The following is a 15,194-nucleotide window of genomic DNA, read 5'->3' as shown; positions in this document are numbered from 1 at the left end:
GATGGCGACTTAATGTGCATTCATTGTAAGTCAGGATTTTTATAACCCGGCGGCTTATAGCCTTTGAGAAAATGCAGAGTGGATAACATCAATCTTGATGATGAGCCTGAACTTAATTATTTATATAAGTCATAGTTCTGCAAATCCTGCATAGAGTTTAAACAAATATATGCCCTGGCGACTTAATGTCAAAAGCCAAGGCCGGTTTAATCATAACCGTATATAATCAGAAACAAATATCATACCTGTGATATTTGCTCACACCGCCGACTTATCATGTCAGTAAGGGTAATAATCCTGAAGATATAGAGCACAACGCCTTGTCCACTTTAGTCACGCCGCCGGCTTATCACACCCTATGCAGCAAGGGGTAATATCCCAAAACTTAGAGCACATCGCTTCCAAGTATATAAGATCATCATACACTGGCAATTTATAATCCACAGCCAGGCCGGGGTAATAAACACCGAATAATTTCTCATCATACCCTGGCGACTTATAGTCCAAAGCTAGGCCGGGTTAATAAACACCGGATAATTTCTCATCTCATACTGGTGACTTATAGTCAAAAGCCAGGACGGGTCAATAAACACAAGTGTATTGTGATATATGATTCATAAGGCATTATAAGCCTTACTGGTTTTCAACCATATATGACGATGTCATAAGAGAAAACGCAAAAAAGACTTTCAAATCAAATCAACAGGAAAATTTCGAGGCTTTCATAGGCCGCCAAGCCAAAATTGTCTTCTTCAATGAAACTAGCATTCACCACTGGAAGGTACGAGCTTTCTGTGAGCTGGCCCTCATTTACCCAATCGACATTTTAACCCGGATAAGTTCAGTTCTTATTTAAAGATAGACTTATTAGAAGTACGCGGGGTTAGAGAAGCATCATGCATCACATGCCGATTTATCCAAGTTTCAAGGAAGGCGGCTTTATCAGCCTGAGCTTCTCCTTGCTTTTCGTAAACCGTGCCCTCTCATGACAAACCGGCGTTTTAACCTTAACGAGTTCAGGGTCTTGTTTAAAAGATTGACTGTTAAGAGTTCAGCGGGTCAATCAGGATTACCTGATGGAGAAGCATCTGGCACACAGGCAGGATAACCCGGGGTTTTAGGTGAATACACCTGGCTTCCAAGCCTGGCTTTTATAGCCTATCACAAGGTTACAGACTCTTTGTTCTTTAGAACAAAAGAGGCCCCAAGCAATATTTTGAGCTGTGCTCAAGGGGTACCTATGTTTGAGTTGTGCTTTTGCAACAGACTCTCTTTGGTCCCTTTAATTTTTTTTTGAGAACTCGAATTTTGCGAGAGATAATATTCTTCTTGAGCCGGAATTTTAAACCGGATATTGAGAGCTTCCGAGCTTTGTGGGAGACAGATTTCCCTTGAGCCGGATTTTAAACCGGAATTTTCATTTAGAGCCGGAAATTTTCTGGCGGCCTTTAAATTTTCATGAATATGGCAGCAGCCTCCGGGACCGGGTTATCTTTTCCTCCAATAACCCGGGCTTGTTGAATTTGCTGGAACTGGCAAGATTTACTGAGTCATCTCATTGTAGTCCCCGAGTCTTAAGATGACTCGAGGAGTTGGCTTGAGACTCTCCATACTTGACTGTGATATGACCCGACATATATTTGAATAGTGGAACTCTGGAATATGTTGAAGCTGGAAGCAAGGTGGCGAGTTAACGATCTTTGCAACCCTCATTATATATCCTTGATGTGGATAACGCGATGTGAATCCACGGAAACTTGAGGTCGACCCTGGCGGGTTATGAATGACCCCGTATGATTTGTGTCAGTAATCCGGCCAGCGGTTCATCCCAGCTGGTTGTTTAACCAAAACATAGTGGCGGTGATTTGTACGCCTATCCAATGAACCATCTGATGGAGGCAGAGGCTGATACAATGACCTTCTTCAGCGTTGTTGTAATAGACCGGGCAGCAGGAGCGGCGACTTGCACGCGCTTGTTAAGAAAACTTATGCACACAGGTGCGGCCCGGTGTGTTGATGTAGACCAGACCGCGAGGGACGGACGATAAAGACAACCGTAGAATCAGAAGCGGCACAGACAGATGAGTCGGCCACGGTGTTATAAGCCAGCGCGGGCGGGAGAGTCGGCCGCGGGGGCGGACGGGTGAGTTATCTGTGGTGTTGTAAACCGGCGCAGACGAGTGAACCGGAAGCGGTGTTTGTTGTTGTAGACTAAGCCACAGAGGTGGAACAACGCGGTATGGTTTGATGCTGGCGCTTGATAATATTGGTGTAACCTTTATATCCGTGACATAACGATCATTCTTGCCGTGAATAATTGTCCTGCATAAACAATATTGTAGACCAAGGCAAAGATAAACTTTTCTTTAATAAAAACAATATGTGCTAATATAATAAATTTAGATGGATATCACCTGATTTGTTTAGATGACCAATAATGTTACTCCAGTAATGTTGCGGTCATGCAAATGTTGACTTGCCCGCTCCATTTCAATATCAAATCTAAATATCTTATCCATCAGCAGTATGTTATAATCAATTGTTCTTGGGAGACTAGTAACCAAACTCTTAGTTTTTCTCTTCTTGCACTTTGGCACGTATTGCCTAAACAACAGCAATAGTAGATACTATCTCCATCCTTTCTTTTCCTTTGCCGACAGACTCCACTTGTGTCGAGGAGCTGCGGCCTCTTTCTTTTCTTTCTCAACTCCCCAGTCCGCTCCCTGCTTTCCTTTCTTCAAGAAACAGCTAGCAACTTTCAAGCGAGCATGCAAGGGCGCAGCCGGAGTCGCGCGGGAGCCCAGCGGGTAACCGGCGACGGGCAACTTGACAACCAGCAGAAGCGGAGCCAGCGGGCCGGAGCACCGTGAAGGAAACAATATATGCAGCTTTAAAGCGGAAACAACAGCGGGCATAGGCACGGCGTCGTAACACGCTCGGGGGGCTTGTGCGGCCGCTCGGGCGACGAGCACCCAAGCGCAGAAATAAGGCCAAGGCGGGCCACAACCCAGCGAGGAAGCAGGGGCTTGACCGGCGGCGACTCGGCAAATTTGATGGACGTGACCCGCAGCACAGCCAGATATGCGGCAGAGGCGGAGACGCGTTTGAATCGGGGCGGCTCGCAGCCAGCGTAAGGCCAAGCTGGAGATAGGGAGAGCCGGTCGCGGCGGAGTGTGGGCGGTTCAGGGAGCCCTGACGGCAGCGAAGAGCCAGGGCGGGGCACCGGTTTGAGGCCGCAACGGCAGAGACGCGCCGACCATAGTAGAGCTGTGGTAGCAGAGGCAAGGCGGGTCGTGGACCTGGTGGGTTGGAAGCGCTACTGCTCCTCTTAGCCGCGGAGGCAGCAGGCACTCGAGGCGAAGATGTCAGGCCAATGGTGCGAAGCCGGGTCAAGCGCGGATGCGGCAGCTCGAGGCAGATGATTTGAAGGCAGCTCATTGTAGTAGGCGACGGCAGGGGCCGGTGACTTGCAAGGCCAGCTGGCGGCTTGAGACCGCACCGGGGTCGGCCTGATGCGACCACACAGGAAGGGCGCAGCTGGAGAAATCCCGGCGATTCAGAACAGAGGCACGGCCTGCTCAGAACCGAGGCGCTCGACGCACAGCCGGCGACTCGAAGGCAGCAGGCGGCTCGAGGCATGGAAACTCAGAGGCGGAGGAGACGGCCTGAGGCCGCACCGCGGTGGTTGTGGATGTGACCATGGCGACCGGCGGATCGGCGTGAACCCGAGCAAGGGCGGCCTGAGGCGGCAGGGCCGACTCAAACCGGCGGCGGAGGCGCCCGTGAGTCGAGGTCACAGCGGAGGTTGCTTCTGATTCGTAACCGGTTGAACAGACCGGGTCGTGGCCTATTTCCCCTTTTTTCAGGGGTAGCAACAGCCACGAACACAGGAAACAGCAGCAGCAACTTGTTGCTAGCAGATCAACGCATAGGGCCCAGGTGGAAAATTTTCTCGGGACTTAAAAAACACCAGGTACAGCAGAAAAAAGAGCTTCAGCGACGGCCAAGACTAACGCGTCGACGTAGTTGATCGAATCCCTGTCTGTCTTGACTGCAGCAAAAAATATATCCGTCCTCAGAATGATGGATTGAACGGACTTGTATATTCTGCAAGCAAGAACACTCAATACTCTCGTGACTTGACATGTTTGGATTGAAAGGAAGCCCCCATGGGACACTTGGACGCATGAGGGGAGCACGAACTCTTGATTGCTTTGGGAATTGATCTGCTTCGATTGCAAACTTGTATACGAGCGGGACTTAATCTCTTTCCTGGCAGCGGTTCTGTCCACATCGATCTGTAGAATAGCAGTATAGACCTGATATGATTTTCTACACGCGGGTTGTTGCCCATCAACGTCACTTTTGACTATGATCTGATTTATGCTATCGCCAAAAACTTTTTGACTCTTGACTGATGAACTCGGAGTTTGATGTAGATCCTTCTGAACCGGCTCGTTTTCATCCAGTCAATCGGAAGCCTCTCGATCCATGGGTGAGATCCCTTCAAGAACTCAACACCATCGTGCGCCAGCCCCACGGTGGGCGCCAACTTTCGTGGAATTGTCACTGCCAGATGTCCTAGTGTGAGGACTTAGTCGTGAGGCCAACGCATCTATGTGGTAGCTTGAGAGGGATTGATCGGGATGAGAGACGCGAGGCAGATCAACACACAAGACAAGGATTTAGACAGGTTCGGGCCCTGGGAAACATCATCCGGTAACAACCCTACATGATGTTTGTGGCTAGATCTCATTATCATCATGAGGGAGTCGCTGTAAACCGGCTCTCCTAGTTGTGTCTAGCCCTAGAGATTATTGCTTCTCCCTCTTTGGGTGCCCTGCCCCTCCTTATATATGTTGAAGGGGCGGGTTACATGACTAATCCTATTAGGATTAGGATTACTCTATTACAAGTGGAGTCCTAGTCTTGCTTCCTTTGTAGGAGAATATTCCTTATGCCTTTCTTCTTAATCCGGCCCATCATAACATGAGCCGGCCTTCTGGGCCTTGGGCCTTGTCATCTATCTGAAACACCCGCCGGCTCACCAATGAGTCTTCAGGCTCATGAGTCATCACACCAGTGAGCCGCCAGACATGTGAGTCGCCAATCCTCTGGCGGGTTACCAATGAAACGCCAAGTCCGTCCGGGTCATATATCCGGCCGGGTCATACCGTGGGGTATATCCCCGACACCTTCAGATTTTTGCACTGCTAATGCTTATAGATTACATACCTCACTTTCATGAGATAAGTCAATTTTTTGTACAGTGTCACCAAAATGCCAAGGCGCTGATGTCATTTTATTTTGGTTAAACTGCACAAAAAATTATGAAGACAAGAGGAAAGGTCAAGAGTGGGCACCTCCTCCTTTGGCTATTGTATTAATTCGTTCGATCAAGTTTTTATGTTTGATCAATTATCAAGATTGGGATAGCAATTTTTCATGTCCACTCGAGTTCGAAATGATATTTACCTTGAAGGTACAAGGTTTGCAATTTTTTAATACTATCATTAGTTAATAATGCTAGTTACCTTCAGACTTTTGTATTTGGTTTAATGCTCTTGCACATCTAGTATACCAATGTTGAAACTTGTTACCTTTACATTTTGTATCGTTATTTCTTATAGAAATCTTCCAGTGCTAGAGCTTATGGAAATCTGTTCAGTAAAACCATTGTACTATACCCTGTAATAAAATAACTACTCTACTGTTGCACTAGCCACTGGTGTAGTGTATATTTGTACTATTCAAATAGTGTTGCATTAGCGTATGGATATATATAAAGTGTGGCAAGCTTTCCCAGATATGTGCTTAAGAAAACTACTACCTGTTTTTCTAAATACTGGACGTTTGGGTACTTTAAATTGAACTGCGAAAACATCTTATATTAAGGAACAGAGGGTGTATTGTTCACTCAAATTATCCCAGTAAAGCTAGTCACACCTTTGTTAAAATTAATGTTCATTATGTTATCGGAGGAGGTGTGTAGGTTTGTCTCTAATGCCTGTCGACTACATACCTGACATCATGATGTAATGTTAAGTCATTTCCTTTTGTACAGTGTCACTGAATTGTCAAGGTGGTGACGGCATTTTATCTTAGTTGAACTGCACAAAATATGCTTAAAAGAAGAAGAAAGGCCAGGAATCGATCATTCTTTCAGAAAGAACTATATATGCCTTTCTGACATCAGCCGCTGTTGCCTTATTTATTCCTTCAAACAGGTGGTTAGAAACGGTCTTGCTACCTTTTCCCATTAAGAAATTGGAATGATTATATTTGTGAGTCTATGCTTCAACTAGTGCCACTTTTATAGTAATCACACTTTCAATATCTATGCAAACAGGGATGCTCGATTTTAGTGGAACTGCACAAAAAGTCCAACTGGTTCAACATTAGGAGCATGTTTTCTTCCAAACCTTTATATCCAATTGGTGGCACTATGAGCTGTTCATTACGAAGGTACATGGTTTGCTACTATGTTGCTACTCTTTTTGTACTTTCATTAGATAGTGATACTAGTGGTTTGCATGTGAATTTATTGGCAAGGTGGACCTACATTGGAGGTGCAGGACATGATTCAATGATTGGATGCTCAATTTTGGTTGTATCGATTTCACCACTTCCATCACTGCGAACATGGATATCCTTGGTCTGATGAAGAATATGCGCTATATTTCTGCTCTGAACCAGCAAATCAATTAAGTATGAAATTGTCCAGGGCAAAACATGACTGTATCAAATTGTCAAGTGCAAAACATGACAGATGCTAAGCGGAAGAGACATGTTTAAACCAAAAATACAAGCTGGGGTATATGTTTACTAGCTGCTTGATATTTGTGCAGAAAGAGATGTCTGCCCGTTGCTATTTGGCAAACACACAAAGTGACCGCAATTTTTGTTGAACTGCACAAGAGAATAGTATAGTCACTGCATGCAGTGCCATTTGAAAATAGACACAGAAAGATTGGATAGTCACTTCATCGACTGCAGAAAAGTAGTATTGTACTATTTATTGGCCAACACTAGGTGCTTCATTGCTTTGGTGTTATTATACAATGGGCATCATTTTGCCTAAGTTAAAGTTTGTATTCCAAAAATAGTCTCGTCGTGTGATCGAGAGAAGACCAAATCATATTGAAGTGGATGTTCCTCCATCATGTGTGGTTCATTCTCATGGTTCCAGCTATTGGTGAAACCACTTACGTTTGCATGAGGAATTGTAGACTTCACAAACAAATTTGTCTTTCAGTCTGTACTTAATGTTGGCCAAGAGAAGCATCCATGTTAGTAGGAAGAACAGATGTTTTTTCTGGATCTTTGCTTTTGGAGCTACATATTTATATATGATCTGTGAATCATTGCGATGCATTAACATGTTGATCTTATGTATGGGAATCGTACTAGTTGGTTTTGAATTTGGGCTACTAATGTGAACATATTACAATGCCATGCCTGTGAATCTCGTGTGAACATTTTGAATGGATCGGCTCTTACTGCTGTGCCCAGCATGATCCTTATTTCTGTGTTCTCAGTGTTTACAAGTTACTAACAGTTCCTTATTTCTGTCGCTCAGTGTTTACAAGTTACTGATCGATCACTAGCTAGCCTACTAATGCGCTCCTGGCAGTTTTAGTTCCGACGCAAGATCCGAAGTGGTAGTTTTTTGAATAAAAATGCCTACCTCTGAAGAAACTGACAAGCTGCTCTGAAGAAAATGCCATGCGAATTTGAAGAAACTGCCAGCAAAAACGTTCGCAAATGCCTTATCTCCCAGTGAATGTTCATGAGCTAATGCGATCGTACACGTACACCATCCGACCTACTCGATCCTACACGTACACTATCCGACCTACTCAATCCTACACGGATAAATAGCGGATCACGCACGTACTACCTCCTTTCCGGTTTGCAGGGCTCAATTCAAAAAACGACCTACTCGATCCTACACGAATAAATAGCGGATCACACACATACTACCTCCTTTCCGGTTTGCAAGGCTTAATTCAAAAATCAAACCAACCAAGGTAGATGATGAGTGGTGGAATCATTTTTGACAAGGAGGGAGTACCTATCTGGATGATTCGAGTGCACTCGTTTGACCGTCATGCTGGCGTGCGACCCAGCACGGACGGGACACACCACTGACGGGATGAGACGGCACAGTCATAATTTCAGGTTTTCTAGTTTTCCACGGCAAGCTGGCGCGCTAAGCCATGCCTGCTTATGCATTGAATTCCGATGGCCGCGATTACCGTCGCGTTTCCCGCGACACGCTAGTTCGCCTACTTTCCGCCTATAATTACTGTTTCCCAGGCTTCTCCGGTGGCACCATCACCCAACTCGCCCTATCCTCATAAGCCCCCACCGGCCCGACGTCGCTAGCCACTTATCCTCGCTCTCGCCACGTCCGCCATGCCCCCGCCCGTCCGCGATAGGCGACACCCGAGGCGGTCACCGCTGGAACTAGTGTTCGGTTTGTACCAGAAGGCAAACAGAGGGAGGAGGCATTCTATCGGTCTTTAGATGGCAATGCGGACTATGAGGAGTTGTTGGAGCACGACCTCCTGGCGGAGGAGCAGCGTATTGCCGATTTGCGCTGCCAGCGGGACATGGAGCAGCAGCGCACCGATGCTCTGAGTCGCGATCAAAGCGCCCGCAACTGGGCCGACTACGTGGAGGCCGGCGCCCGGCAAATAGCCCTGGAGGCTGTGGGGCACGCACGCGTTCGCGACGCCGATTTTTACTACCAGCTCGTCAAGTGGGTTTCACGTTTAGAAGTCGAAGCTTCGGTGGACCACGGCGGCATGGAAAGGGCCAACGCGCGCGAGCAATGCGCCCTATCACACCTCTGGCAAGTCCGAGGCGAGGCGGTGTTTAGCGTGTACCGCAGATGGCGACCGGCATCGTCTAGTTAGCTAAGAGTAAGTTAGTACTTTTATGCTACTAGAGTATTAGTGGGAGCAGATATTTAACTTGGCTATGATGGTTGTCAACGTGTAAGTTCAGTACTCTATATGTGGATTAGACCTGTTACTTTGCTCTGAATGTTGAACTTTCTGTTTGAACATATGGAATGGGCTGTTATTTTTTAAATGGGTTGTATTTGTCCTCCACGGGTTTAGAGGCTGACTTGTGGGCCTGCCAAGTTGACGCATACACAATCAGTAGATGATTGTACGTGGAGAGGATGATAGCAGGGACCTGCCAAGGTCATGGCAGTACGCAAGCAAGTGCCTCCTTATTTCAAGCCAATAAAAAAATGGCTCCTCCTAATGGATTTCTGACATCTGGGTCCCATGCCATTGTCAACGTAGTCAATAAATAAGAGAATTGCACAACGAGCGCCTGACACCAGGGACCCAGCAGCTCGCCCAGTTATTTTTGTTTTGGGTTAATTTGACAAATGCCACTCCAAATCTGGTGTTTCCGAGAAATGCCACTGCAATTTCCAAACTTTGAAAAATGCCATTTCCAGTGGCATTTTTCGGAGTCTGGAGTGGCGTTTTTCAAAGTTTGAAAATTGCAGCGGCGTTTTCCAAAGTTTGCAAAAATTGCAGTGGCATTTTTCAAAGTTTGGAAATTGCAGTGGCATTTTTATGAATCGCCATAATTGGAGTGGCATTTATCTAATTTGTTTTTGAGACGGAAGCAGGGTGTCAACTGGGCTGTGCGGGGCACTCTGGCCTGTCTAGACAGCCTTCTCTTTTATGTTTACCACAGACCGGCCCAGTAGTTTTTTTTTTCTGAAAATGGCTAGCCCAGTTTTTTTGTGATTTGCTAAGTAAGTCACTTTGTCAGGCCTGTTGGGCTGCAAATCTTTCAAGACGAGGAGAGCTTCATTCGGCTGGCCGAGAAAATGGCCTATCAGTAATGAGAAATCGGATGTACATTTTTAAAACACATCACATCGGCAATTAGTTTCAAATTTGTTTTTTTCATTTCGAGATTTTAAATTGCATTGATTTTTATGCGTGGACAATTTTTTGGATTTTATATTGATATAAATTTATTTTTAAAATCAGTTTGAATGTGACTCGAAATTTCGGGATTAAAAATAGTTCGGACCGCACGGAAATATGCAAAATTCCGTATAATTTTTTAACCATGGCCACTATATGGGCTGTAATGCTAACAAAAAGAATATGGGCTCCAAAAAAACCTTAATAATTAGCAAATGGGCTGTAAATTATTAGAAATAATGGCAGATGGGATGTATGTTGTTTTCCACAGATTCGGGGCTTTCCTAAAAAAAGGTTGATGCACAAGCAGTGACTGTTGGATGTCCATCCAACGGCCGTCGTACTTCTTCAATCTCTGCTCTTCCTGCTCCAGCCACTCAAACAAGCGCCCGCGGGACTGCCTGCTCCCTCCTCCTCGCGGCCGGCTGTGCTGCCGCGCAGGCCTCACCACCCCACCGTACTCCCATCGCTGGCCTAGCCATCCCTCTACTCACCCACACCTGTTGTTATTCTCCGGCAACGGCAGGCGAACTAGTAAACCCTTGTATAGTCATACTCCCCTCCGCGTGGGAAACAACTGTCGAGTCTTCCCTGCCTCCCTGTCATTCCCTTCCTAGGCCTCGCCGTCGTCCACCGCCCTGGTGCTCTCGGCGCGGCCTGGTCAACGTGGTCAACGACCGACATGCATCTGAAGTGGACTGTACGTGGAGAGGCTGACAGCTGGGTCCATCGCCGCATGCAAGGAAATGCGTCCTTATTACGTACAAAATAATGATTCCTCCACCTGACATCCACCGAAAGGGCCTCTGTATTTCGCGAAAAAAAATGTTACCTCCACTGACAGCTTGGACCCACCAGCTATATCTTCGCACGCAAGGAAGTGCCTCCTTATTACGCACAAAAAAATGAATACTCCCCTTGCTAGCTGGGACCCAGTATAGTGGCAGGATGTCTTGTGGGCCTACTAAGTTGAGGGGACAGAGGGCTTTGTCAACTTAGTCAATATGGATGATTCTAGCTTCAGTGACCGTACGATGTCCATCCAACGGCCGTAGTGCTTCTTCAGCCTTTGGTCTTCTTGCTGCAGCCGCCCGAACCAGCGCCGGTCGTGCCTCGTGCTCCTGCCTCCTGTGGCCGGCTGCGATGCCGTGGAGGCCTCACCGCCCCCTACTACTCCCACCGCTGGCCAGGCCATCCCTCTACTCACCCACACACCCTGTTATTCTGCGGCGACGGCAGACTCACACCGCAGCGAACCAGTGAACCCTCATACTCCTCTATGCATGGGCATCCACTGCCGTGTCTTCCCCGGCTCCACGTCGTCCCCTTCCTAGGCCTCGCCGTTGTCCACCGCCCTGGTGCTCTCGGCGTGGCGTGGTCAACGTGGTCAAGGAACGGCTTCCATCGGACATGGACTGTACGTGGAGAGGCTGACAGCTGGGTCCACGGCCGCAGCAAGGAAGTACCGCCTTATTACACGGAAAATAATGATTCCTCCACCTGACAGTAGGGACCCACTGGACGGGCAACCGTATTTCACGAAAAAAACCGTTTCCCCCTAACTATTGGGACCCATCAGCTACATCTTCGCATGCAAGGAAGTGCGTCCGGACAGAGAAAAATGATTCGCCCCCTAACTGCTGGGACTCACCAGCTACATCTTCGCACGCAAGGAAGTGTCTGACAGTCGGGACCCGCCTGGTCGAAGCATACGTAGCGTTGTCATTCTGGTCGTGAACGTGTACGTACATACTGGTCGATGTAGAGGCGCGCACGTGTCATAGTAGATGCGCGCACGTAGCATGTACACGTACGTACAGCGGCTAGTGTGCAAGAAAGAAAATACGGCCACGTACGTACATACGGGCGGAGTCTCGAACTTCTACTCGCGCATACGTACGGCCAGGGCTCGTGTACATGGCTGGGTCGGAACGGAGAAACTGTGTCGTCATCGTGTTCATGGGGAGGCAACGGAATGCGTCGTGTTCATCGGGAGGCAACGGAACGCGTGGGAGCCAACCGGCTTGGATGGAACAGCCGATGGAAACAAGGCCTGGCGTACCGTAGAACGGAGGAAACGGCTTTGTGTTCGACTGGCCACGGTCGAAACGGGATCCTGTTCATCGGGAGGGGTCTGGCGTACCACAAAATGGAGGAAACGGACCTCCTACGGTCGAAACGGGGGTCCTGTTCATCGGGAGGGGTGTGGTGTACGGCAAAACGGAGGAAACGGACTTGTGTTGGAGCTCTACGGTCGAAACGGGGGTCCTGTTCATCGGGAGGGGTGTGGCGTACCGCAAAACGGGACTCCACGAGATACTGTTCATCTCCACCGTCGACCCCCTCCGGCCTCCACGAGCTATTGTTCATCCACCGTCGACCTCCTCCAGCCTCCACCTGCGACTGTTCATCCACGGGCTCCTGTTCATCCAGAGTCCACCGCACGCTACTCCACCGGCTACTGTTCAACCAGCCCTCTCCACGGGCTCCTATTCAATCACCCCTCCACGGGCTACTATTCATCCAGCCCTCCACCGTCTACTGTTCATCCAGCCCTCCATGGGGTGGTCCTGTTCATTCAGCCCTCCACGGGGTCCTGTACACCCAGCCCCAACTGGCTCGATCAATCGGGGTCCTGTTCATCCAGAGGCAACACCACGGGGTCATGTTCATCCACCCACGTCGGGAACTATTCATCGAAACCCCCCTGCAACGCTCACTGTTCATCCAGAGGCAACATCGATCGGCTTCAGTTAGCAGCAGTAGCGAAGGAATCGCTCGATCAGGTTCAGTTAACAGCCATCGATCAATCGCTCGGGTTCAGTAATGCGTAGCCTACAGTGCAATTGCTCAGGTTCAGTTAGAGCCCAACGCCTCGCTCGGGTTCAGTTAGAGCCCAACGCCTCGCACCCACGCGCGTGCGTGTACGAGAGAAACGTGCATCGCTCGGCCCCGACCACCCACCATAACCAGGAACACCCCGATATTTTTCTCGCCCTCGCTTCTACCACGGTTTTTCCCGTCATGGACGGCCCAAAGAATGTCATGCAGCTACGTCTTCAGCTCGCCCAGGACGAAAAGCCCATTTTCTATCATGATTTTTTGTCATAGAAGTAGGAGCCCACCACATCTATGATGATACCGGGTTTTGTCACAATTGTCGTCATAGAAGTGTCATAAGTATGACAGAAAAAAAATTCGTTCAGCCCAAAATGTCATGGATGTGTCTTTTTTTGTAGTGAGTACTTAAAGATCAGAATGATTTGCTCAATGACTTAAATAATAAGAAAAATGATAATGCCGTTAGAGTTATGACTAGAGGGGGTAAAATGACTCAGGAACCTTTGTATCCTGAGGGCCACCCTAAGAGAATTGAGCAAGATTCTCAGAGAACTAATGTTGATGCACCTAGTCCTTCTAAGAAGAAAAAAAGAAAAATGATAGGACTTTGCATGCTTCTAGTGAACCTGTTGTTGACGCACCTGAGAATCCCAATGATATTTCTATTTCTGATGCTGAAACACAACCTGGTAATGAACATGAACCTAGTGATAATGCTAATGATGTTGTTCATGTTGATGCTCAACCTAGCAATAACAATGATGTAGAGATTGAACCTGCTGTTGATTTTGATAACCGACAATCAAAGAATCAACGATATGATAAGAGAGACTTCGTTGCTAGGAAGCATGGTAAAGAAAGAGAACCATGGGTTCAGAAACCCATGCCTTTTCCTCCTAAACAATCCAAGAAAAAGGATGATGAGGATTTTGAGCGCTTTGCTAAAATGATTAGACCTATCTTTTTGCATATGCGTTTGACTGATATGCTTAAAATGAATCCTTATGCTAAGTATATGAAAGATATTGTTACAAATAAAAGAAAGACACCAGAAGCTGAAATTTCCACCATGCTTGCCAATTATACTTCTAAAGGTGGAATACCAAAGAAACTAGGAGATCCAGGAGTACCAATTATACCATGCTCCATTAAAAGAAACTATGTTAAAACTGCTTTATGTGATCTTGGAGCCGATGTTAGTGTTATGCCTCTCTCTTTATATCATAGACTTGATTTGAATAAGTTGACACCTACTGAAATATCTTTCCAAGTCGCTGATAAATCAACAGCTATACCTGTCGGTATTTGTGAGGATGTGCCTGTTGTGGTTGCAAACGTTACTATTTTAACGGACTTTGTTATTCTTGTTATTCCCGAGGATGATAGTATGTCGATTATCCTTGGTAGACCCTTTTTGAATACTGCAGGGGCTGTTATTGATTGCAACAAAGGCAATGTCACTTTTCATGTTAATGGCAATGAGCATACGATACACTTTCCGAGGAAACAACCTCAAGTTCACAGTATCAATTCTACTGGTAAAATTTCAACGATTATTATTGGAGGTTTTGAATTTCCTCTTCCTACTGTCAAGAAGAAGTATGATATTCTTATTGTTGGGGATGTGCATAACCCCGTTGAGTTAACCTAGTGCTATTCGAAAGTTCTCCGGTTTCATGCGATTCGGAATGAGTTTGTTAACAAGACTTGATCAACCTTGTTAATGGATTCCTTTTGATGAGCATGAGATGGATGGAGTTAGAAAGCACAACTTTCCGTACCCTCCTTTTACTTTCTGTTATTTATATTAAATAATGCAAAAATAGAATTTTCTGTCTGTTTTCTGAATTACGCTTGCATAAAAAAATACCCCGAAAATAAAAGTTCTCAAAATGCCCCGAAAATGAAATGTGATTTTTGGTAGAATATTTAAGAATTATTGGCACTGAGAACATAGCAGAGCGGGCCACCACCTAGCCACAAGGGCCCAGGGCGCGCCCACCCCCTGGGGCGTGCCCCCTGCCTCGTGGGCCCCACGTGGCCCCTATCCACTTATTCCAGCACCCACACACTTCTTCTTCCTGCAGAAAAAATCATCCACCAGCTCAAACCCGAGTTCTAGCTCATATTGCTGCGATTTTTGATCTTCTTGCTCAAAGCATCATTCACAAAACTGTTTTGGGGGATTGTTCTTCGGTATGTGACTCCTCCAATGGTCCAATTAGTTTTTGTTCTAGTGATGTATTTATTGCAAATTTTTGCTGCTTAGGTGACCCTGTTCTTGAGCTTGCATGTCAAGTTTATATGGTCCCAAGTAGTTCTAATTCATGATATAGTCTCTAGGCACTTCTGGGAGTAGTTGCTATCAATTTTGTTGAGTTTTGTTCA

This window comes from Triticum aestivum, chromosome 6D, assembly GCF_018294505.1.
Source record: "Triticum aestivum cultivar Chinese Spring chromosome 6D, IWGSC CS RefSeq v2.1, whole genome shotgun sequence".
NCBI lineage: Eukaryota > Viridiplantae > Streptophyta > Magnoliopsida > Poales > Poaceae > Triticum > Triticum aestivum.
Note: the sequence above shows the minus strand (reverse complement) of the source record.